This window comes from Oryctolagus cuniculus, chromosome 4 (assembly GCF_964237555.1).
Source record: "Oryctolagus cuniculus chromosome 4, mOryCun1.1, whole genome shotgun sequence".
Taxonomy (NCBI): Eukaryota; Metazoa; Chordata; class Mammalia; order Lagomorpha; family Leporidae; genus Oryctolagus; species Oryctolagus cuniculus.
This window is the reverse complement of record NC_091435.1, coordinates 105,193,485-105,219,619: the sequence shown is the minus strand read 5'-3', so window position 1 is coordinate 105,219,619 and position 26,135 is coordinate 105,193,485. Positions and strand designations below refer to the sequence as shown.

The following is a 26,135-nucleotide window of genomic DNA, read 5'->3' as shown; positions in this document are numbered from 1 at the left end:
AGTCAGAGGGTAATTTGTTTTGGAGATAAAGTGTTTTTTCTGGCAGTGTGTTCATGAGGAGATCATACTGTGAATTCTGTCATAAACAAGCATACTTACATAATATAATAAGTATATAATAATGTCTTTTGTTGGCGGGTCATGAAATTTAATTGATAAGAAAATGAACTTTTGAATGACATAGATGTGGGTATGTTTTAGCTTTCCTAGATATTACAGAAGACCTTGGACATGTAACAATAAGACTGCCCAGCCTTTTATTTCATTAACAGCTGATAATGTAGGACATCTTCTCCCATCCTTAACTCAAATTAATTGCTCAATCAAGCTTTGGTATTATCATTTTATTTGATTTTTCATGGAAATATTTACTAGTTTTTAGAAAATTTTCCAATTTTTTTCATAGAACAAGTTAGGCAGATTATCACATTTTTGCCTATCATAATAGCAGATTCTAGATTGTGATTAAAAGTTTGAAAGAATTTACTCTGATCAAAAGGATTTTGTTTGTTTGGAGAAAAGAGTTATGTAATGCTTCTTAAAAAACATTCCATTGCCCCAATATAAAAGTGACATATGAGCAAATGTTTTACTTTATCATGTAATTAAAAAACTTTGAGTTTTGTTATATTATCTCCTTTTGCATGTTTCATTTTGTCAATAAGTTTTCAGAAAAATCCATTATAATTGCAATTTAATGCTCTTATTTTTAATGAATTAACTCAGTGTGCCTTTAATTTTCATAGTTTATTCCCATAAGTTGTTTCTTTCTCTTAATCAACCTTGTTTTCTCTCCCTCTCTTTCCTTCAAAATTTGAGGTTAAGTGGTTAAAGATGGTTTGCTTTTATGTTATTTTAAAATAAAATTGGGGCTGGCACCACCGTATACCTGCAGTACCAGCATCCTGTATGAGCCCCGGTTCAGGCCCCAGCTGCTCTACTTCCTTCTGATTTTGCTCCCTGCTGGTGGTCTGGGAAAACAGTGGAAGATGGCCCAAGTGCTTGACATCTGCACCCATGTGGGAGACCTAGAAGAAACTCCTGGCTCCTGGCCCCCTTGTGGATATTACGGCCATTTGGAGAGTAAACTAGTGGATGGAAGATCTCTCTGTCTTTGTCTCTCTCTCTCTCTGTAGCTCCGCCCTTCAAATGACTTCAAATTGAAAGATAATGGTCCCCCTCTTTTTTTTTTTGGAAATAGTTTATAGTATTCTTTGGTGACCTTATATTTTCGTTTACAGGTTAAAGCATTTTAAAATTATAATTATATTATAATGCTTTTTAAAAGTATACCTATAACATTGTTTTGATATAGTTATTTATTTACTTAGTGTGATATAGGCTTAATTTCAGACATGTACCAGTAGATTGTTGAAAGAATTTTCTGCATACACTGTTTAAGTGAGGCCATGAGTTCAATTGTGTATGTAAACTGCTTTTGTAATATGTATATTTAAATATGTTATTGGCATATGTACTAATATATTTTCCTTAATATCCCAAATATCTTAAAGTGAATAAGCTTCTGTATTTAACAAGAACCAAAGTTGTAGAATTAGAATATTTTAAATTACTTTTCTTTTTATTTTATGATGCCTTTTGTTTCTCATGATGAATGTGATTCATATTCCATCTTAAAGATGCAGTAAACAAAAACACAGATAATGGAATTTGGAAATTTCTGTGTTGTGTTTTCTCTAGAAATATATTTTTGAACTCTAATGGACCTTCATCTTACCATTTGGAAGACAATTGAATTTTCTCTTGTTTCTTATATATGTTCTTTAATTTATTTACTTTCTTTTCTTGAAAAGTTATTTTAAAAATGTCTAACATACTTTATACAAAATCTGAAACTTATTGTCTGTTGTCTCTTACAGAAGGCAATTTTTTTCTTCAATAAGCAATTTTAGGAGTCTCATATGTTTGTATGAGAAAGCTTTTGAATAGTTGTTGTAATATAATATATAAGATATTTTGGCTGGCACCGCGGCTCAACAGGCTAATCCTCTGCCTTGCGGCGCCGGCACACCGGGTTCTAGTCCTGGTCGGGGCTCCGGTTCTGTCCTGGTGCCCCTCTTCCAGGCCAGCTCTCTGCTGTGGCCAGGGAGTGCAGTGGAGGATGGCCCAAGTGCTTGGGCCCTGCACCCCATGGGAGACCAGGATAAGTACCTGGCTCCTGCCATCGGATCAGCGCGGTGTGCCGGCCGCAGCGCGCCAGCCGTGGCGGCCATTGGAGGGTGAACCAATGGCAAAAGGAAGACCTTTCTCTCTGTCTCTCTCTCTCACTGTCCACTCTACCTGTCAAAAAAATATATAATATATAAGATATTTAGAAATTTTTTTAACAATTATACAAATTTTCTATGAATTCATATTAAAAACAAAAAATAATCTGTCGTGTCTCATCATCTGGATGCTCATTTAGCAAATCACAACCTTATCAACAAACACACATGCATGTTACTTGAAGGGAACTGTATAAATAATTCATCAGCTGATACCACTGCAAGTTCAAAGAAATCAAACAGAAAACTTGGTGTTAGACTTTATGTGTATTCATAACACCTGCCAATTTGTTATAAGATCCAAAAGATAATGAAACAGTGGTGTGTAATCATTCATTTTGATCAGAGTCAACAAATAGCAAGATGTTAAGTTCATGAGGACAGCACTGCCTTGGAGGTATGAAAGCCTGAAATCCCATTTTGTGTGAACTTGTGTGATTCTATTAGTTCTTATAGGATTGGAAATATTTTATAGATTAATTATTAACTACATATATTAGTGAACAAGCTATACAAATACTAATATGATTCAGTAGGTTATTTTCATTAGGAAATGCATAGTTATGTTAAGTAATCAATATATTTAATTTAATTGTTTATAGGCACAGAAATCATTAGCTGGTGTAGTTTTATTATTCCTTTGGCACTTATTTCCAGCATAATCAAATCCTTTTGTTAAAAAGTGATAAATTTTTGTCTTGATCTTATCCAGATCAGAATTAATTTATAAATTATGTACAGTAAGAATACTCTACCTCTATTTGAATTTCTTGGTAAGACTTTAAGGCTGAGATGACACCAGCACCTATATAAAATAACTAGTTTCACTGAGTGGTTGTTACTGAATGGAAAAAAAAACAAAAGATGAAGAGGAAGAGGATAATGTTCTGGCATACATAAAGCATGCATGAGCAGGGCTTGCTTAAGGTATACAGAGATGCTAGGTTTTGCTAATACATAGGATGCAAGAGATTTCATGAAATGTCAAGAAATGCACATCAAGATGATTGTTGGATCCAGAGCCTGATCACCAGGATTTTCTATTGTTACTAAGTTGTTCAGATTGTGTACAAACCAGAGCCAGAGGATGCACATTAGAATGTTATTATTGACCTGTTTTTTTTTAAAGATTTATTTATGTATTTATTTCAAAGGCAAAGTTACAGAAAGGCATGGGCAGAGAAAGAGAGAGAGGTCTTCCATCCACTGGTTCACTCCCCAAATGGTTGCAATTACCAGAGCTGGGCTGGAGGTGAGCTGATCTGAAGCCAGGATCCAGGAACTTCTTCCTGGTCTCCCATGCAGGTGCAGGGGCCCAAGGATCTGCACCATCTTCTACTGCTTTCCCAGGCCATAGCAAAGAGCTTGATCTGCAGAGGAGCAGCCAGGACTGGAACCTGCCCCATATGGGATGCCAGCACTGCAGGTGGCAGCTTTACCTGCCACCATACAGCACTGGCCCCTGACCTGTTATTTAGACAGTTATTTATAATGTCTCAAGGGAAGAAACTACTGGAGTGCTTGCTAAAAGAAAACTAAGCTTTGATAGAATTTTGCAGGGAGTTTTAAGAGAAGTGGAAAATTTCAGAGACATTTCTAGGCTAGGACTGACAACATTTCATGACTGACTGGCTTTAAGGAATGATGAAGAATTAAGGAAAAAATTATTCACTTCATGCACACTCCAACTTGGCACCCGTGCTTTTATTAACCATGCATGACTAGGCATTACTGTAGGTATGGGAGATACTGAGACAAATCGATATATTTTTTGTGCTTATCAAGTTCATTCCTTGGTGTTTCTCCCAGAGAGATTTTTAGTTTTGACAATCATGATAATACTTGATGTATGCTTTTCTGACAAAAAGTCTAAAAGTAAACTTTCTCAAAATAAATGGATGTATTAGAGGGTTAATTCCAATTGATTGCTTGAAATCTATACTATTTTGTTAATATATTTTATGTCTTTGGGCTAGACCTTACTCACTGTTACTACTTAAATGTCTTACAGATTGAAAATATATGTGCAGGGTTTTTTTTTTTTTGAAGAATAATTAATTACTGCATTAGAGAGAAATAGAAAGATATTACCCCTCAGGTTTTTGCTGTAGTTTTATTTTGAGTATTTGTAGATTCCAATTGAGTAGAGAGGATGTTAATTAGCGTGTAGATTTTTTAATTGTCTGTAATAGGAAGCTAATTGGTGTTTTCCTTAAAGAATGAATTTAAGGAAATGTGATTTGAAAAGTGTAGTGTTGTTAATCACACTGATCCAAGTAACACAGATTATTGATTGAGTAAAATAAGCACTTTTTATTGTTTAACTGCAGGTTCCATTCTGAGAAAGAGGAATTAAATGTTGGTAATAATAGAAAGTCTCCATCCATGATAATTCTGGCATAACTCTGGGTGGACTTTCATAAAGGGTAACTGATTAATTTATGTGACCTGAGTTCTGCATTCTGGTATTATCATTTACAGAAAGATAGAAAATTGTATAGCAGGTTAAACTTCAAGCAGGAGTACACAAGATATGAACACATACGAACAATTAAGGTAAGATATTCTGCATATCAATATCATTTAGTGTTATAAAGAGATAACATGTATTCTGACAGAGGACTGGACAAAATCAAATATTATAATTTTCCTCACTGCAGAGAAGAAAAGGAGTTAACAGAATTTAAAAAGAAGAGGATGGTGTTAGTGAAGGTCTGAATGGTTGATAACTTATGTATTTATGGGGAAATATGTAAGGTGAAATAGCCATGTAGACACATGGATTTGTGAAATAACTGTATTATCTAGGAACAGGGTAAGAAAAACTAATGCTGAAGTGCTGAAGAGATATGAGGGCTGCATTGTAGCCCTACTGTGACTGCAGTCTTGTAGGAAGTTATAAAAGAGAGGGGCAGGGCACAGTAGGGCCTGTAGAGAGAAAAACTGGTCCTTGAAAGCCTGGTAAAGAATAGAAACACTTGAGAAGACCACCAGTGATTCTTGAGTCAGCTAAAGTATAGTGGTAGAGAGGAAGATACCCTTGGAATGCAAACAATATCCCCCAGAGTAAAGTAAATTTTTCTCTTTGTTTTATTAGATACTTGGGTGGTATGAACTGTAAATAAAACATGATAGGAGGAACAAAGTATACCATCAGAGACAGATCAAACAATGATCTGCCTGTGGATTCTTGTCGAAGACTGGGCTTGGATTTGCCATCCAAGGCTTGGGAAGTATCCCTCAGAAATTGATCTCTCATGCCTTTAGCTGAGAGTGAGCTGGTCTCCATGCCACTGATGAGACTTTCATAGAACTTCTGGTGTTGGTGGACTTAGGAACATGTCTATTTAATGTCTGTTGTTCATTCATAATATTATCTAAACTTTCATTTAGATAAGTCTAGAGTTATATCTCTTATTTCAGATATTTCTAGGAGTTATAAATGGGAGAAACTGGATGTAATTAGTTTATTACAAAGCTTTCCAGTTGGCACTTGAATCCCATTTTAGAATACCTACACATTTTAAATGATGCAGAATATTTTTGAAGTTCTTTCATTAGATAGTCTCACATTGTGTAGGTGCATTTATTTTGAATGGTCCAAAGATGACTATCTGTTTAGGCTCTAGCTTTGGAGTGAGAGTTGGAAAAGGATGCATTAGAATGCCTATTAACCAGATAAATTGAAAATTCAAGGGCATTCTTAAGGTCATATCTCTATTGATAACATGACTGAAGCTTTTTTTTTTTTTCTTGGCAGGCAGAGTGGACAGTGAGAGAGAGAGACAGAGAGAAAGGTCTTCCTTTTGCCATTGGTTCACCCTCCAATGGCCGCCACGGCTGGCGCGCTGCGGCCGGCGCACAGCGCCTATCCGAAGGCAGGAGCCAGGTGCTTCTCCTGGTCTCCCATGGGGTGCAGGGCCCAAGCACTTGGGCCATCCTCCACTGCACTCCCTGGCCACAGCAGAGAGCTGGCCTGGAAGAGGGGCAACCGGGAAAGAATCTGGCGCCCCGACCAGGACTAGAACCCGGTGTGCCGGCGCCGCAAGGCAGAGGATTAGCCTAGTGAGCCGCGGCGCCGGCCTGAAGCATCTTTTAAAAGTATTCATTTATTTGCTTGATAAGGTAGAGTTATACAGAGAGAGAGAGAAAGAAACCAAGAGATCTTCTATCTGCTAGTTCCTTCTCACAACAGCCAGGGATGGACCAGGCCAAATTCAGGAGCCTGAAGCTCTGTCTGGGTCTCCCATGTATGTAGCAGGACCCCAAGCACTTCCACTGATTTCCCAGGTGCATTAGCAGGAAACTGTATTGAAGGTAGAATTGGCACTTTGATGGGATGTCATCATCGCAAGTGGTGGCTTAATTTGCTGTGCCACAATGCTGACCCCTAAAAACATCTTTTAAAGAGTTTCAGTTACCTAGGCATACACACTGAGGAGATACATTTAAAATATGCCACCATTATGTATTCATTTGGGCCGTTCTTCGGAAGCAGAGGCTCTCACCGTCTTCCTTTTTGAACCAACTATCTGCAAATAAGAACTTGTATCAATAGAAGGCAACCAATAAATGCTGTTGATTGACAAACCTAGCCAAGCAAGACGAATTATTTCTTACTTGAACTCAGTCTTTCTGACACATGGTAAAAGAGCCTCATACTTCCCTTGCTGTTTCTAAGTTCCACATGGCTTACAAAATGCATAGTTCACAAAGTGCATGGTTTATAAAGCAATGCTGGTTAACTTCAAAATGCTATACAATCAGAATAATGATACCAGAAATAGAAACCATGATTCTATACAGTGCTTACCTCTCACAGCACGTGACAAAACCCAAGTGGCAGGAAATGGTCCTATTTAGGTAATAAGCTTTAAAGGTTAACACCTCTGTTAATGCTATAGCTCTGCAGTTCCGTAGCTGTGTCTTCCTGAAATCTTGTTAGGAACAACATTCAGCCATATGCTCCATCCAGTCCCCAGGGGCCCCAAACCTGCCCAAATTCTATATCCTTTGTTTTTGACTGTGAAACTACTCTGTATTCCCTCAGCCATGAAATTCCCCACTCAGAGAACTACATATTCATAATCTGGAAACCTGTAATGATGCGTTGTAACTGACAGATGAGCTAACTTCCTGGCACATATTGCTTCTGATTTCACTTATTGAGGATAGAAGAGATTTCTCTCATTTCTATGATGGATCGTTATATACTTTATGTGAATCATGTGGCAGTGTGATAAAATTAAGAATTCCATTGATTTCATTATAAATAACTTCATTGTTCACCATGCCCAATAAACCTGCATCATTGTTTATGCAGAATGTACATATTTAAAGACATAATTCATCCAGAATGCATTGTGTGATCTTAGAGGAAGTTTTTATTCTGTTAAATCCCTTTGGGGCAAAACTGATGTAATCAGCATGGGAAAAGTTAGTGGAAAGCTATACATAATGAGACAATAATTAACTAAAGTTTACTGCTTTATACATGTTGATTCCAATCACAATAATAATAAATAAAGTGCCTATGTGCATTTGTCAACTAACAATCTTTTCAAAGATTGAATCTTGCAATTTTTTCCCAGCTTACTTAAACACTAGCCCAGAAACCACTGTTCTACCTCCTTTGAAGGAACTTTATCTCTGAACAGTACATTAAGGATGTTTTGATAAAACTATGTATTGATTTTATAGTTTATTTAACTAGAGTGTAGATAGTGTATTTTTTCCCACTAAGTGTTTTCCTTTCTCTGTTCTAACACAAGGAAGTGATAATACTGGATTTTAATTGCCTAAAATGATTAGAGTTTGACTCATGAAAAAATATATTTATAGTTGGGACCTAATGGTAATTGCCTTTAGGATACTTTTACTGGCTAGCTGTCATTGTAATTGAAAAGATAATCAGTTTCTCTGAAGGGAGGAGAGAACTTTCACTTTGACTACGACCTTGTCTAAATATGATCAGAATCGGTGAACTCAAAAGGCTTCCATAGCCTTAGCAACTCATGACAAGAGCCTAGGGTGATTACTGATGCCATAAACAAGAGTGTCAATTTGTTAAGTCAACAACAGGAGTCACTGTGCACTTACTCCCCATGTAGGATCTCTGTCCTTAATGTGCTGTACATTGTGATTTAACGCTATAAACTAGTACTCAAACAGTATTTTTCACTTTGTATTACTATGTGGGTGCAAACTGTTGAAATCTTTACTTAATATATGCTAAACTGATCTTCTGTACATAAAGAGAATTGAAAATGAATCTTGATGTGAATGGAAGAGGGGAGGGAGAGGGAAAGGGGAGGGTTGTGGGTGGGAGAGAAGTTATGGGGGGGAAAGCCATTGTAATCCATAAGCTGTACTTTGGAAATTTATATTCATTAAATAAAAGTTAAAAAAAAGATAATCAGTTTCTATAGGAAGAAAAACAAAAGTCCATTTTTTGGAGATGAAGAAAGTCAACTGTATTTATTAATAATCTAATGTAGACTTGAGTACATATACTTGCTACATATCTACTGTGGGAAAATAATAACTTAGCTATTAAATATCATTGATAGGAGGTGTGATTTCTTGAAAGAATGAAAGTCAGAGGAATGAAAAATATGACAAAGGGTATCTTGATTCTGAACCTGCTTTGTTTAACAAGGAGCATTGTCCATCTACTGCTTGAGCACAGTGACCTTTTCCACCTTCATCTTCATGCCTGCATACTCTTCATTGTCAATGTTCTTCTGAAAAATTAGCAGAAGACTACTATTAGGAAAATCAATGATAATCTTTAGAATGTCAGAAAATAATCTCAAAATGCATATAGACTTAGTAACATCAAAAACGAATATACATATCTTTTGGCGATTACATGGTACTGGAATACCAGTGCTTACAACAAACAAATACATATTGAGTCTGTATTTTGTGAATCCTTACTATACACATATGGGTACTGTGGTAGACATTATACCGTGTCCCAAGTGTAGAGGCATTTCATACTCTCTGGCATTTAAAAGGAATGTTGAACCCTGTTCTCAATAGCACAAAGCAACTCTACATTTTAAGCATCTCTGAGAAATGAGGACATGAGGATTATCATAGAAGATTAAAGGGGAATATCATGCTTGATCAAGATAAAATTCCTCATTATAAAATTTTATTTGTTTTCAGGCATGTGATATGTGATAAAAGCAGACAGAACCTTAGTGTGTTATCAGGAATTAAAATGATAGCGAGTCAGGTAAGTGTGAGGAATAAACTAATGCAAAGCTGTTGAACTTTAAAATTCAAAAAAAAAAAAAAAAAGTCACGTCATGGGCATTTACCGGGGCTACTTTTTACCTGATTCTGATCATGATTCTTAAACTTAGTAAATAACATTAATACATCTTATCCTTGGAAGCAAGAGGGAGGCAGAGGGCAAAGAAAACCAGGGTGGGCTTTTATCAGTGGAGTGGAGAATGCCTTTGTTCATTAGAAGGCCATCTGGACCAGAGGTTCCAAGTAGCCCCTGATGGTTCTGAGTTTCAGTGAATTCTTGTTAGATAGTCACTACTAAGCAAGGTAGTATATAACAGACTGCAAAGGTGAGGTATAAAAATGAATATTACTAGCCTTGGCAACTCATGACAAGAGCCTAGGGTGATTACTGACGCCATAAACAAGAGTGCCAATTGTTAAGTCAACAACAGGAGTCACTGTGCACTTACTCCTCATGTAGGATCTCTGTCCTTAATGTGTTGTACATTGTGAATTAATGCTATAAATAGTATTCAAACAGTACTTTACACTTTGTGTTTCTGTGTCGGTACAAACTATTGAAATCTTTACTTAATATGTGCTAAATTGATCTTCTGTTTATAAAGAGAATTGAAAATGAATCTTGATGTGAATGGAATGGGAGAGGGAGCAGGATATGGGAGGGTTGCGGGTGAGAGGAAAGTTATGGGGGGTGAGGAGAAGCCATTGTAATCCATAAGCTGTACTTTGGAAATTTATATTTATTAAATAAAAGTTAAAAATGAATTTTACAGAATTTATAGAGAAGGAAAAACTTTCAGTTTAGTGTGATTTTAGAAGACCCAATAGCAATAATGATAGAATGTGAAGTAGGTCATAAAGGGTGGATAACACTTCGTGTCAAAGGATATAAATTGTGTAGGAAAGGGAACCAAAATAAGTAGATGTGATCAAGAGACAGATACTTGATGTCTTCAGGAGGGATGATACTGAGCATTCTGGTGACAATCATGATCTGGGGACCTTGGCTGGTGAAGCAGTAGAGTCTGTACAATGGAAGGTAGTGTATGCCAGGCAGTGATAAGCAGAAATTTTGCAGATCTTTGCAAGATGAGGTAGGAATGTTTCTCTCTTTTATTGATGCCAAGTACAGAGGATTACCCTTGTGTTAATCTACTGATACAAGATGTCCATTCCCTAAGAAATAGATAAAGGGTCTCTATTTAGCTTTCTAGCATCATTAAAACTTCACGTGCACTTGAATGTTTTCTCCTTGTAGGAAAACATCTGAACGAAAAAACACATCCACTGTTTTTGACTGTCAGTTGCTGTTTTTTGTTTGCTGATGGAAATAGTTTACTTTTGTTCAAGCTGTTAAAATACTAGATCAAAAACAAAGTTTCAGTGATAAATAAATGATCCAGAGAATAACATTACCTCTTACTGAGTATAGGTTACATTTCTTTATTTCTTTATTTTTTGACAGGCAGAGTGAACAGTGAGAGAGAGAGACAGAGAGAAAGGTGTTCTTTTTCAGTTGGTTCACCCCACAATGGCCGCTACGGCCAGCATGCTGCGGCCAGCGCACTGTGCTGATCCAAAGCCAGGAGCCAAGTGCTTCTCCTGGTCTCGCATGCAGTTGCAGCGCCCAAGGACTTGGGCCATCCTCCACTGCACTCCCTGGCCACAGCAGAGAGCTGGACTGGAAGAGGAGCAACCGGGACAGAATCCGGTGCCCCGACCGGGACTAGAACCCGGTGTGCTGGCGCCGCAGGCGGAGGATTAGCCTAGTGAGCTGTGGCGCCAGCCTAGGTTACATTTCAAACAAGGGTGCTCTCTGAGTGATATACTGTTCAATTAGAAGGTAGAGAAGGAATTTGTGCAAAAGGTGTGTGTGTGTGTGTGTGTGTGTGTTAATAGACTAGCTTTCTTGAATTTCAGTCGTCCTTTTACTGCCATGCTGAATTTTATACCATTGGTAATGTGTAAAAGCAATTTCAATTTATACATTGACACATATGACACAAGCTGAAATTTTTTGTTTCTTTTTTCTTTTTTTTTTTTTTTTAAACAGGCAGAGTTAGACAGTGATAGAGAGAGAGACAGAGAGAAAGGTCTTCCTTTTCCATTGGTTTATCCCAAAATGGCCGCTAAGGCTGGGGCGCTGCACCGATCCGAAGCCAGGAGTCAGGTGCTTCCTCCTGGTCTCCCATGCGGGTGCAGGGGCCCAAGCACTTGGGCCATCCTCCACTGCACTCCCAGGCCACAGCAGAGAGCTGGACTGGAAGAGAAGCAACCGGGACAGAATCCGGTGCCCCAACCTGGACTAGAACCCCAGGGTGCCAGCGCCGCAGGTGGAGGATTAGCCAAGTGAGCCGCAGTGCTGGCCTGCAAGCTGAAATTTTTCATAGAAGTCTCTGAGAGTGTTTTTCCCTGTTTATATACACATCTACATTTATTGACAATGTAGTGTTGATAATTTTAGTATATTAAATGAATATATAATTTTGTAGAACTACTCATGTTATCAGACAGTGATTAAGCTGGGTTTAACAAACTAGTTGAATGCATTCTGTCACATTTAGTGTGAAAGTGTTTGGTGTCTGTTGGCTGGTCTTCCTGTTTCTCAGTTACATTCCTTCTACACATTCCTGTAAAGATGAGCTGAACATACAGATGATTAAGAACTTGTGTAATGCGGTTTAATGGAGCCTGTGTTTTGTTTTTAAAAAGTAATTTGCATTAATTTGGACATTTACAACTTTTGAAACTGCCAAGTTTAAGTGCAAAGTGGGAAATATAGTTTATGTTATTTCTCACTTGAGAGCCTCTGCTGCGTGGATATTCAGTTGTTAGTCTTTCTTTCCTTTCTTGGCTTAACCCTTTAGCATTCTCTGAATTTCTGCTACAAGTAGCTCTTGTCATGAGCTGCCAAGGCTATGGAAGCCCCCTGAGTTCACCGACTCTGATCATATTTAGACAAGGCCATGGGCAAAGTGGAAGTTCTCTCCTCCCTTCAGAGAAAGGTACCTCCTTCTTTGATAACCCGCTCTTTCCACTGGGATCTCACTCGCAGAGATCTTTCATTTAGGGGTTTTTTTTTTTTTTTTTTTTTTTTTTTTTTTTTTCTCCAGAGTGTCTTGGCTTTCCATGCCTGAAATACTCTCATGGGCTTTTCAGCCGGATCCGCATGCCTTAAAGGCTGATTCTAAGGCCAGAGTGCTGTTTAGGACATCTGCCATTCTATGGGTCTGCTGTGTATCTCACTTCCCATGTTGGATCATTCTCTCCCTTTTTTTATTCTATCAGCTAGTATTTGCAGACACTATTCTTTTTTTTAAAGAAAAGTAAGATAATTGTACAATAACTTCATATTTCTGAAATAATATCTTAATATTTCCTTAGTTATTACAATTCAGCCTGAATTATTGTAATTTATGAAATTGACTTTAAAAAGAATAAAATGCGTGATAAAATTGCTTCCTCCTTTTGTTTTAAAATCTGTTTATTTATTATTTATCTGAATGGCAGAAAGGAGAAAGAGATAGACTCTCCTATCAGGTATTACACTTTCCAGCTGCCTGCAACAGCTCTGGCTGGGCCAGCTTGAAGAGAAGGAACATGGTTCTGGTCTCCCATATGGGTCTGTTTGCTAATTTGAAAGTAGTAAGCACCCTGAATCCCTAAGGTGGAAACAGTTCTGTAAGTACGTACTTATTATCAGTTTTTTCAATTATAGAACATATAGAGAAAATACCTATTAACACTCACAATGTATTGAAATTAATTAATGAATGTTTACAAAGCAACCAGAATGAGGGTGGAAGCACATTTTCTTTGAACTGAAAGTGTATTTCAAAGGTGAAAAATCAAACACTGTTTCATGTTTGGAGCTATTTACTCATTTATCTTAAATGCTTATATGAATTGCTGTTTTTGTGTTTATCTTCAACCAAATAACCAGAAATTTACTTGTACACATGGGTAGACACAATAACACTTAGTCTTTTGGTTCTACTAAGTGGAAGTAATTTATAGATGCATGGCATAAAGCATTATTTCTTCTTCCTTTTTTATTTTTATTTTTTAATTTTATTTAACAGGTAGAGTTATAGACATTGAGAGAGAGACACAGAGAGAAAAGTCTTCCACCCGCTGGTTCACTCCCCAAACGACTGCTACGGCTGGTGCTGAGCCGATCCAAAGCTAGGAGCCAGGTGCTTCCTCCTGGTCTCCCATGCGGGTGCAGGGGCCCAAGCACTTGGGCCATCCTCCCCTGCCCTCCTGGACCACAGCAGAGAGCTGGACTGGAAGAGGAGCAACCGGGACAAGAACCCGGTGCCCATATGGGATGTCGGTGCCATGGGCAGAGGATTAACCAAGTGAACCATGGCGCCGGTCCCTATTTCTTCTTTCTACTGATAGCACGTTCTAGCTTTATATATATATAGTTTATATAAACTACCTGGTATATTTTTCAACATGATAGGTTTCCTTTTGTCCTTTGAATATGATCTTATGTACAGCTTCTAACTTAGATAATTTCTGTCATCCCATAATATGTAGATTTGATGCTGCTGTTTGGGTCCTTTACTTAGGTCCTGTTTCTCTTATATGTGACTTTGTATTGTTACATTTCGACTGAGTGGATTTTAAGATGTAGGCTATGAGAGAATAAGATACAGACTACAGATGTCCTGCTTTTCTGCTGAATTTATTTGTTTTGTCTCATGTTATTTGAAGTATTTGGAATTAAAATTGATTACAATATTTTTAATGGATTCCAAATTTGAATTTTTGCTCTAAAACTTGTCAGAGTATTTTTTCCCCTACTCATATTTGACTCTTCATTAACTTTTTACCATTGTGATTTTGGTGGATTAAAGCCAGCTATTCTCTGTTGATATTGATTCTTTTTTCCTAATTTAATGCATATTACAGAGCCAGTAAATGTGTAAAGGCAAAAGGATTACAAAATTAGCTTGGTGTCTTTATACCAACTTCTAGTTAGTTAACTGTTAACAAAAGGCCAGGACACAGCCAGGAACTGCATTTAAATGAGCATCAAGCTGTCTTCTCATTATTTTTCATGATCTTGTGCCTAGTGAAAAGCTTTATGGAAAAAATTAAGCTTTTTTTTATTCTTGAGGAAAGAATATAATTAATATCTTCTGTATCACTTTCTTGAGCCATCTGTTATCCCTCCCTCAATAACAAGTAACCTTGAGATTTTGTTTTGTTTTGTTTACTCTTTTGTCTAAGAAAATATTTTTGTTAATAAAGGCTAAGACTAAATTTAGGGAAAGATAAGATGTTTTGACAAGGATATACTAGCTACAAGACTGAATTGTAAAAATTGTAAAATTGTATAAATATTACAGGTTGTTGGTTGGCTGGAAAAAAACCACAGTATTTGTTGGGCTGTTGGATAAGGGTTATACCTTCCATAGAAATAAAGACCAAGAAGCTTTTATTCAGTTTTTCTTCTTCTGTCCTTAAGATATGGACATAATTAGCTTCTCTTTAGTATCTTATAAAATAAATATATATAAAGTAAATACATTATGATGTGAAGTTATAACATTAGCTAAATATGTTCTTATGATTGTAATGTGATTTATAAAAATATTTCTGTGAATCAGAAAAAAAATCAAGTTCAATTTAATTAACTGGTAAACAATATACTTACTCTTATATTGATTTAATCACTATTGTGATAAGATGGCAGTATCTTTGAATTTTTTAGACATGATCAAACTTCTAGTTTTTTTTTTTCTAAATGCTCCCTCCAAACTGACAAAATATTTCACAAGTTGTGGGAAGCATTACAAGTGTAATGAAAACACAATACACAAGACTGCATAAATACATCTTATTTTATTTACATTTCTAGATATTACACAGCTAAAATTACTGGAATACTTCATTGTTTTGACAGAACTATGGTAAAAAGTAACTTAATACTTCTTGTGCAGTGCTGTTAAATAGAGCTGGAACTTCAAAGAATGGAAGGCTAGAAATAAGGCTCAATTAATGTGGTATTTCCCAGGATTGTGTTTAACTCGTTTGGCTTCAAGATTTGTTAAAGATTATTTAATTTGCTATTTTATCTTCTATAATGGTTAAGCAGAAGAAAATATAAAACTATTAACAAATAGGTAAATCACCATATATCTAACTATTGTCTTGTTCTGTGACACATATATTTTTTGCACGGCAAGTTTATTTTAAACTTGTTTATATTTGTATAATATCATCTACTTGTGTAATCAAAAATTCTCTGCCTCGAATCCAGATGGTGACTTTTATAAAGCTTAGGATAGGAAAAGTATATGCAAGGATATTCAGCTTTGATGGTACTACTAGAGTTATATTTGTCTAAAAACTTCAATTATATTATGTAAAAATGAGTCTTTAAAGTACAGCTCAATTCTTGGTTGGAGAGCTGATGTCTGGTTTTACTTTTTTTTTTCATGGATCACAAGCCATATTTACATAAACAAAGTCACTCTTGATCTGATTACTACTTATCATGTAGCCCAATAAATAGCATAGTGCTGGAGAGATTTAATTAACATTTTTTGAATAAATGTCTTAAAGATGTGAGTATAAGCAGAAATCATATTTGAATTTAGTTATGAGGGAAGAAAGCATCAAAATTGAAGTCAGTAGGCACTTTTAAGAAATGTGAGAGAGTTCAATGTATTGAAGGTCTTGTATAGAATCACAGGTTTCAATGAATTATCTTTTCCAATTGGACCAAATGTGATCAATTTATTATACCCAGGTGGAGGTTTCTCTGTTCAACAGGGAAATTAATCTTTTAATTCAGAATTTCTAAATGATTAGTTGCTCGTATGTCATAAACTTTAATCTCTCTATTCCTTGTTCCAGCAATTAATCATGCACTGCCTGCAGTTTTTCTTGACTTGTTTTCCTTTATAGTTATTTAACTTATCCATTGTCTATGGCCCCTTATAGAGCAAAACCACAAGCTGATTACTATAGCAGGTTACAAGATATTCATATGTACTAAATATATATTAGATACAATATTATATTGTATCTGTGATACTGTGGTCTGAATTCAGAAAATAAGCTAAACCATTGCAAATTTGATAGACTTTTAAGAATTCCAGAGGACTCAGTACCATAAAATACAGCAGGACTGTATCATTTCCACCAAAATAGTCAATGTGGTATAATTATGAGAAAGGAGATATAAGAATTGACTCTGAGTTAAAAATAACTGAAAATAGAAAGATGACCAGTGCATTTGGAAAGATCTAGTTAATGAATATTTGGGGAGAGGTGCTTTGAATGGAAATGTCATCTTTTTATTCTAGCTCTGTTCTGATTGTAATATGAGATACAGCTTGAGATGAAGCCTGTGGACTCCTTGATCTTATATATGAAGCTTGCCCAGTGATTTACAGGACCCTATCACAGCACATTATATCTTGACATTCTCAGAGCCTTGGAATTTATAAGTATATTGAGGGACTCTATTTAATCTAGGCTTATCTGTGATCAATCTAATTTCCCTCAACTGCTAAACTGATTTGGAGAAATGTGTATTATTTCTGCAGATAAATGAAGAATGATGAGCTAAAGCACAACAAAGATATATTGTATTTGAAAAGTTTAAAATCATTAAACATTAAGGTTTAAGCAACACCACGGAGAAAAGTGAATGGTTATAGATTTCTATGTTAAAAAAAATGTCCTGTTCAGACATTCTAAAGAAAAGGACAGAACAGAAAAGAAGTCAATGTACACATTAATGGAGGAAGAAGATTGCTATGGCAACAGGTATGTGACATTAGATGCTAACTGGTACTGTGCATAAATAGTGATCACTGTGTGAACAGCTAAGCTATAATAGAAAATCAGCAAAGGTAAAATAGCTTAAAATAAGTGTACACTGTCTTAGCTCAGATAATTCAGAAATAGCTCAGTGAATGAAATTCCAAACTAAGAAGTATTGGACAGCTATATTTCTGAATCTATATTTCATCTTTGATATTGGGCTTGTCTACATTTTTCAAACCTGGAATTTTAGAAATACAGGAAAGAGAAATATTAATGATATATAAGGGATAATCTGCCTGAGTTTTCACAAAGCCAGTGATCAACTTGAATGTCAATACGTTGCACAGTAAATTCATGTACTTTCCCTTTTAAATAAAAGATTTATTGATTTATCTGAAAGGCAGAATTGGGGGGGGGTAGATACAGATAGAGATCTTCCCTCCACAGATTCACTCCCCAAATGGCTGCAAAGGGCAGGGTGGGACTAGGCCAAAACTAGGAGCCTGGAACTCCATCCAGTTTTCTCACATTGTCGGCAAGGGTCTAAGTCTTCTGCTGCTTTCTGGGGTGCATTTTCAGAGAGCAGGATCGGAAGTAGAGCAGGGACCGGCATTGTGGCGCAATGGGTTAAGGCCCTGGCCTGCAGCGCCAGCATCCCGTATGGACGCTGGTTTGATTCCCAGCTGTTCCACTTCCGATCCAGCTCTCTGCTATGGCCTAGGAAGCCAGTGGAAGATGGCCCAAGTCCATGGGTCCCTGTACCTGTGTGGGAGACCCAGAGGGAGCTCCTGGCTGCTGGCTTCAGATCGGCACAGCTCCGGCCATTGTGGCCATCTGGGGAGTGAACCAGTGGATGGAAGACCTCTCTCTCTCTGGCTCTACCTCTCTCTGTAACTCTGTCTTTCAAATAAATAAAATGAATCTTTAAAAAAAAAATCAGAGCAACAGCACTCAAAGTGGTGCTCTTATGGGATGTTGGTGTCACAGGTAGCAGCTTAACCCACTGAACAACTGGCCCCTCATGTACTTTCTAATAACTTTATATCTTTTCAAAAAGCATTTACTTTATTCCATTTGAAAAACAAAATTAAAAAGAAGGCATTGGTTGGGGGGAGATTTCTTAAATCTACTGATTCACTTCAAAAATGCCCACCACAGCAGGGCTGGAACAGAATGAAGTCAGGAGCAAGGAACTCTGTGTCTCCCATGTGGGGGTCAGGGATCAAATCTGTTTCATCTCAGGGTTCATATTAGCGAGAAACCAGATCAGAAACAGAGGTGGAACTCAAACCCAAACATTCCTATGTAGGATGCTTACCCTGTTGTGCCACAATGCCTGCCCCAAGATTTATATCTTTTACCAAAGTGTTTGTCCCCATAGAAGTGGAAAAAAGTGACAAATACCAACCAGGTCATCAATGCAGAATCACCTTTATATTGTCTGTAATATGAAGATTAGATAATGAATAGATGAGTAGTTAGAGGGATGTGATGCACAAATGGATAAGTAAGTATCTTTATTACTCTGTAGAGAATTCTCAAAAAGAGGTATTTGAGTCTTTTGCTAAGGTCTTTTAATGTGAATTCAGGACTTATGATGAAAGACTAAGATGCTCCTCCTTTAACAATCTGTGCTATTTGCTTTGAATCAGAAGAGTCATCATAGAATTTGGAAACAGTTTGAGCACAGTACAGTAGCTGAGCTTTAGGGATTGTGAAGTTATTGGGTAATATTGATAAGAAAGCAAATCTGTTTTGTTAGAGAAAAGACAAATTGATGTGCATTAATTTGCTAAAGCTGCTATAACAAACTACCACACACACTAGGTAATTTATAAAGGATGGAAATTGATTGTCTCACAACTATTGAAGCTTGAAATTCATAAGGAGAGTCTCATCAGGTTTGATTTCTTCTAAGATCTCCCTCTTGGTTCGCAGAGGGCCACCATCTTGCTGTGTCCTCACATGGTATTCCCTGTGTTGCCTCTGTCCTAATGTCTCCTGAATTGGACATTAGTCATTTTGGATTAGGGCCCACTGTAACTGTTCCATTTTTAACTCAATCACCCTTTTGCAGGCCTGTCTCTAAATATAGTCACATTCTGAGTTACTAGGAGTTAGGACTTCAACAGATGGATATTGGGAGGACACAATTCAGCTAACAGAACAGGAATAAGGAAAATGAGAGTGTAGATTGCTTACATTTTCAAGATCACCAAATTGAGGAGAGCCAAATACAGAATCTTTCAGGTGGATTATAAGGTCCAATACACACTAACCTGTATGCCTGAGAGGCATCACTCTCAGTTACTCAGATTCCAATGCCTCCTCCTCATATTCTGAATATGCCAATGTGAAAAGCCAAAAACACATAAAATAACCACAAGGGAAGATTATCCATGCCCTTGTTAAGCTCACCTTGGGGGAGGAATTTAAGAAAGGTCTGTGTTGTTGAAAACTGCAAAAGTTATCAAAAGGAAGAGCTAAGTGTTATAATAACCACATGTCAAGAGGATCTACTTGGGATTGATTGTATTTTCTTCTGATGAAGATCATCATAGTTAAGAAAGCTCAGTGCTTTCCTTAATCCATATTGTTCATTTGTTCTATCTGCTAACCAAATAAATATTGACAGCATAGTTTGGTGAGACATATTTGGGGCAATATGTGGCAAGTCTCATCTGATCTCATTTCTTTCCCTCTCCTCAAATGTGTGTTTTACTAAAAATAATCTGTGAAAAATGTATATAAATAAGAAATAATAATTGTTTTGCATAGATATTTGATCTATAATTTTATCCACATGTCTAAAATAATTTATAAATAATTAATATACCCAATGTAATACCACATACCTAAAATATACTCCAAAGAATGTTGCTAATTCATATGAAGATTGAGGTCTTCTTGTCAATTTTGTAATTTAATATAGTGTCATATATTTTTAAATATGCTCCCAGAGGCTTTTGTTCCGGTTTTGAGTTTTGGCATTTGTAGAGTTTATTAGCTTTTGAGTAGTTATTATAGAAATGGCAATTCATAAAAAAATCTCATATGGGGTATTGGAACACTACATTTCAGAAAATTTCCTTGTATGAGATAAAATGCTTAATGAGTTTTTAAGGTTTTTTTTCATTTACAGATATGTGTAGTACTTTAACACTTTTCATGAAAAAATTCTCATGAAATGCAGTCAACACCTCTTTTAGACCTTGGCAATCAGATTCTACCTTAGTCCTCATTCTTTCCAGATCCTTTTCTAGATGTTTCCTTTGTAGCAATGTTTGTGTTCCCTTCATATTCACAAATGTGGAAATTATAACCCCAAAGGTTATGGTATTGGGGGTTGGGAGTTTAATGAAGGGACTGAACCTTTGGGAACCTTCATGGTTGAGACTAGTGCCCTTACAAAAGAGACCCCAGGGAGAGACTCCTGCCTTCTACAATGTTGAGGTCACAGCAAGAAGCCTTCTTTTGTGAACAGGTAAATTAAGACCTGCACAGACAAAACTCTTCATATGCCTTAGTCTAGACGTTCCTATCATCTAGAACTGTGAGAAATAAATGTATGTTGTTTATAAGCTACCTGGTTTACGCTATATTTTTTTACAACAGGCCAAATGAACTGAGAATAACATTTTAAAATTTCTCATCCAGAATTCAGTTGTATTAATATTGCATTCCTAGGACCAAATACTAAATCAGAAGGTAGAGCCAAAATTTTGTTTCTTCTCTTTTTTTTATGTCTTATTTTACTGAAATTAGTTTATAACAGATTCAATGTGCTTTATAATACATAGAAGATAGAAGATCATTCTAAGATAATGATATTCCCTTCCTTCCTCCCTCTATCACCTTCTCATCTGCCCACCTTTCTTCCATCTTTTTTTTTTCTGTTTTAGAGACAACATATTTTAAATTTACATTACAGTGAAAAGGCTTAATACTTAAGTGAATAAGAAGTTTAACAAGTAAAAAACAAAAAAAGTCCTAGTTTAGTGGGAATATAGACAATAGCTATAAACAATAATAATTGAGTAGAAAATGACCATTTCATAAATTTAAAGTAAATTCTAAAATGATCACAGATCATTAAAATCACTGGTTTCAAAAGGTATAAAACAAAGTTTTATACAAGTATATTTACACTAATGATATACACACCAACATTTCTTTTCTTTTTCTTTTTAAAATTTATTTTGTTTAAATAAATTTATTATTTATTTTATTTATCTATTTTTATTTATTAATTATTTTGTTTCTTGAATTTTAGCTCCCACATATAAGGGAGATCATGTGGTATTTGACTTTCTGGGTCCGGCTTATTTCACTCAATTAGACTTCCTCCAGTTGTGTCTGTTTTGTTGCAAATTTTAGAATTTCCTTCTTTTTTATAGCTGAATAATCTTATGTTGTGTAATATATACCACATTTTCTTTATTCATTTATCTGATGTTGAACACCTTGGTTGATTTTGAATTTTGGCTATTGTGAATAGTGCTGCTATGGACATGGTGGTGCAGGTATCTTTTTGATGCATTTCACCTTTTTTCTATTGCTTATATATTTTAAATTATTACTATTAGGATATATTATATGTGATACTTACGCTTTAGGTTTTTTGTTTAGATTTTTAAATGAGTGATATAACCATATTTTATTTTTTTATGAGTTCTATATTCTTTTTTTTAACTTTTATTTAATAAATATAAACTTCCAAAGTACAGCTTTTGGATTACAGTGTATTTTCCCCCCCCATAATTTCCCTCCGCCCAAAACCCTCCCATCTCCCACTCCTTCTCCCATTCCATTCACATCAAGATTCATTTTCTATTATCTTTATAATTTTTTTTTGACAGGCAGAATGGACAGTGAGAGAGAGAGACAGAGAGAAAGGTATTACTTTGCCGTTGGTTCACCCTCCAATGGCCGACGTGGCCGGTGTGCTGCGGCCTGCGCACCGCGCTGATCCGATGGCAGGAGCCAGGTACTTATCCTGGTCTCCCATGGGGTTCAGGGCCCAAGTACTTGGGCCATCCTCCACTGCACTCCCTGGCCACAGCAGAGAGCTGGCCTGGAAGAGGGGCAGCCGGGACAGAAACTGGCGCCCCGACCAGGACTAGAACCCGGTATGCCCGCGCCACAAGGCGGAGGATTAGCTAGTGAGCCGTGGCGCTGGCTCAATTATCTTTATATACAGAAGATCATTTTAGTATATACTAAGTAAAGATTTCAATAGTTTGCACCCACACAGAAACACAAAGTATAAAGTACTGTTTGAGTACTAGTTATAGCATTAATTCACATTGTACAACACATTAAGGACAGAGATCCTACATGAGGAGTAAGTGCACAGTGAATCCTGTTGTTGACTTAACAATTGACACTCTTGTTTATGGCATCAGTAATCACCCTAGGCTCTAGGCTCTTGTCATGGGCTATGGAAGCCTTTTGAGTGCGCCAACTCTGATCTTATTTAGACAAAGCCTTAGTCAAAGTGGAAGTTCTCTCCTCCCTTCAGAGAGAGGTACCTCCTTCTTTGATGGCCCATTCTTTCCACTGGGATCTCACTCAAAGATATCTTTCATTTAGTTTTTGTTTTTTTTTTTTTTTTTTTTTTTTTTTTTTTTGCCAGAGTGTCTTGGCTTTCCATGCCTATAATACTCTCACGGGCTCTTAGGCCAGATCTGAATGCCTTAAGGGCTGATTCTGAGGCCAGAGTGCTGTTTAGGACATCTGCCATTCTATGAGTCTGCTGTGTATCTTGCTTCCCATGTTGGATCGTTCTCTCCCTTTTTAATTCTATCAGTTAGTATTCACAGACACTAGTCTTATTTATGTGATCCCTTTGACTCTTAATCCTACATTATGATCAATTGTGAATGAAATTGATTACTTTGACTAGTGAAAATGCATTTGTACATGCCACCTTAATGGGATTGAATTGGAATCCCCTGGCATGTTTCTAACTCTACCATTTGGGGCAAGTCAGATTGAGCATGTCCCAAATTGTATATCTCCTCCCTCTCTTATTCCCATTCTTGTATTTAACAGAGATTACTTTTCAGTTAATTTAAACACCTAAGAATAATTGTGTGTTAATTACAGAGTTCAACAATTGTATTAAGCAGAATAAAAAAAATACTAAAAGGGATAATGTGTTAAGTTGTTCATCAACAGGCAGGACAAGGGCTGATCAAGTCACTGTTTCTCATAATGTTCATTTCACTTCAACAGGTTTCCTTCTTTGTGCTCGGTTAGTTGTCATTGATCAGGGAGAAGATATGATATTTGTCCCTGTGGGACTGGCTTATTTCACTCAGCATGATGTTTTCCAGATTCCTCCATTTTGTTGCAAATGACAGGATTTCATTTTTAACTGCTGTATAGTATTCTATAGAGTACATATCCTATAATTTCTTTATCTAGTCTACTGTTGAAGGGCATTTAGGTTGATTCCAGGTCTTAGCTATTGTGAATTGAGCTGCAATAAACATTAAGGTGCCAACAGCTTTTTTATTTGCCAATTTAATTTCTTTTGGGTAAAGTCCAAGGAGTGGGATGGCTGGGTTGAATGGTAGGGTTATATTCAGGTTTCTGAGGAATCTCCAGACTGACTTCCATAGTGTCTTTACCAGTTTGCATTCCCACCAAAAGTGGATTAGTGTCCCTTTCTCCCCACATCCTCTCCAGCATCTGTTGTTGGTAGATTTCTGAATGTGAGCCATTCTAAGTGGGTGAGGTGAAATCTCATTGTGGTTTTGATTTGCATTTCCCTGATTGCTAGTGATCTTGAACATTTTTTCATGAGTCTGTTGCTATTTGGATTTCCTCTTTTGAAAAATATCTATTGAGATCATTGGCCCATCTCTTAAGTGCGTTGTTGGTTTTGTTGTTGTGGAGTTTCTTGATCTCTTTGTAGATTCTGGTTATGAATCCTTTATCTGTAGCATAGTTTGCAAATATTTTTCCCATTCTGTCTGTTGCCTCTTCACTTTCCTCACTGTTTCTTTTGCAGTACAGAAACTTCTCAATCTGATGCAATCCCAAATGTTAATTTTGGCTTTGACTGCCTGTGCTTCCAGGGTCTTTTCCAAGAAGTCTTTGTTGGCACCTATATCTTGCAGGGTTTCTCCAATGTTCTCTAATAATTTGATGGTGTTGCATCATAGATTTAGATCTTTAATCCATGTTGTGTGGATTTTTGTGTAAGATGTAAGGTAGGGGTCTTGCTTCATGCTTCTGCACGTGGAAATCCAGTTTTCCCAGCACCATTTATTGAATAGACTGTTGTTGCTCCAAGAATTGGTTTTAGATCCTTGATCAAATATAAGTTGGCTGTAGATGTTTGTATTGATTTCTGGTGTTTCTGTTTTGTTTCATTGGTCTTTCCATCTGTTTCTGTACCAGTACCATGCTCTTTTGATAACAACTGCCCTGTAGTATGTCCTGAAATCTGGGATTGTGATGCCTCTGGCTTTGTTTTTGTTGTACAAGATTGCTTTAGCTATTCTAGGTCTCTCCTCCCTTCAGAGAAAGGTACCTCCTTCTTTGATGCCCTGTTTTTTTTTTTTTTTTTTTTTTTTGACAGGCAGAGTGGACAGTGTGAGAGAGAGACAGAGAGAAAGGTCTTCCTTTTTGCCGTTGGTTCACCCTCCAATGGCCGCCGCGGCCAGCGCGATGTGGCCGGCGCACCGCGCTGATCCGATGGCAGGAGCCAGGATCCAGGTGCTTTTCCTGGTCTCCCATGGGGTGCAGGGCCCAAGCACCTGGGCCATCCTCCACTGCACTCCCTGGCCATAGCAGAGAGCTGGCCTGGAAGAGGGGCAACCGGGACAGAATCCGGCGCCCTGACCGGGACTAGAACCCGGTGTGCCGGCGCCGCAAGGCGGAGGATTAGCCTATTGAGCCACGGCGCCGGCTTGATGCCCTGTTTTTTTCACTTGGTTCTCACTCGCAGTGATCTTTCATTTAGGTTTCTTTTCTTTTCTTTTCTTTCTTTTCTTTTTTTTTTTCCAGAGTGTCTTGGCTTTCCATGCCTAAAATACTCTTATGTACTTTTGAGCCAGATCCAAATGCCTTCAGGGCTGATTCTGAGGGCATAGTGCTGTTTAGGACATCCGCCATTCTATGAGTGTGCTGAGTATCTCGCTTCCCATGTTGGATTGTTCTCTCCTTTTTAATTATATCAGTTAGTATTAGCAGAAATTCTTTGACTAGTTTCTTAAGGTGAAATTCTGATCATTGATGTTGTCCTTCTTTATTTTCTAGTAGATTAGTTAAAGCTATACATTTCCTTGTAAGTACTGTTGGCTACATCCCACAAATGACAAATTTTATATGACAAATTTTAATTATCATTCTGTGCAAAAATATTTTAATTTCCTTTGTGATATCTTATTTGGCTTCTAGCTATTTAGAAACAAATTAGTTCCCAAATACCTGGATTATTTCTATATATTTCATTGTTATTATTTCTTTTTTTTAACTTTTATTTAATGAACTCAGTAATTAATACACAATTATTCTTAAGTGTTGAAATTTAACTGAAAAGTGATCCCTGTTAAATATAAGAGTGGGAATAAGAGAGTGAGGAGATGTACAATTTGGGACATGTTCAATCTGACTTGTCCCAAATTGTAGAGTTAGAAATGTGCCAGGGGATTCCAATTCAATCCCATCAAGGTGGCATGTACCAATGCCATCTCACTAGTCCAAGTGATCATACATTGACTTTAAACCAGGCAAGACTTCATTGTTTGCTGCCTACTACCCATTTCCCATGGTCATTTT

General features: G+C 36.8%; 1 protein-coding gene across 7 annotated transcripts in view; it reads left to right on the top strand.

Moving 5' to 3' along the window:
• NAALADL2 (N-acetylated alpha-linked acidic dipeptidase like 2) overlaps positions 1–26,135 on the top strand; it is a 1,435,315-nt gene that overhangs the window by 340,310 nt on the left and 1,068,870 nt on the right. The window contains exons 4-7 of one of the 7 annotated variants that reach the window (XM_070072495.1): positions 4,770–4,844; positions 9,462–9,531; positions 13,062–13,232; positions 17,120–17,342. The exons of the other annotated variants lie outside the window; for them this stretch is intronic. The gene's annotated coding sequence lies outside the window, so the exon portion shown is untranslated. The remainder of the gene's footprint in view (positions 1–4,769; positions 4,845–9,461; positions 9,532–13,061; positions 13,233–17,119; positions 17,343–26,135) is intronic. 7 annotated transcript variants of the gene reach the window in all.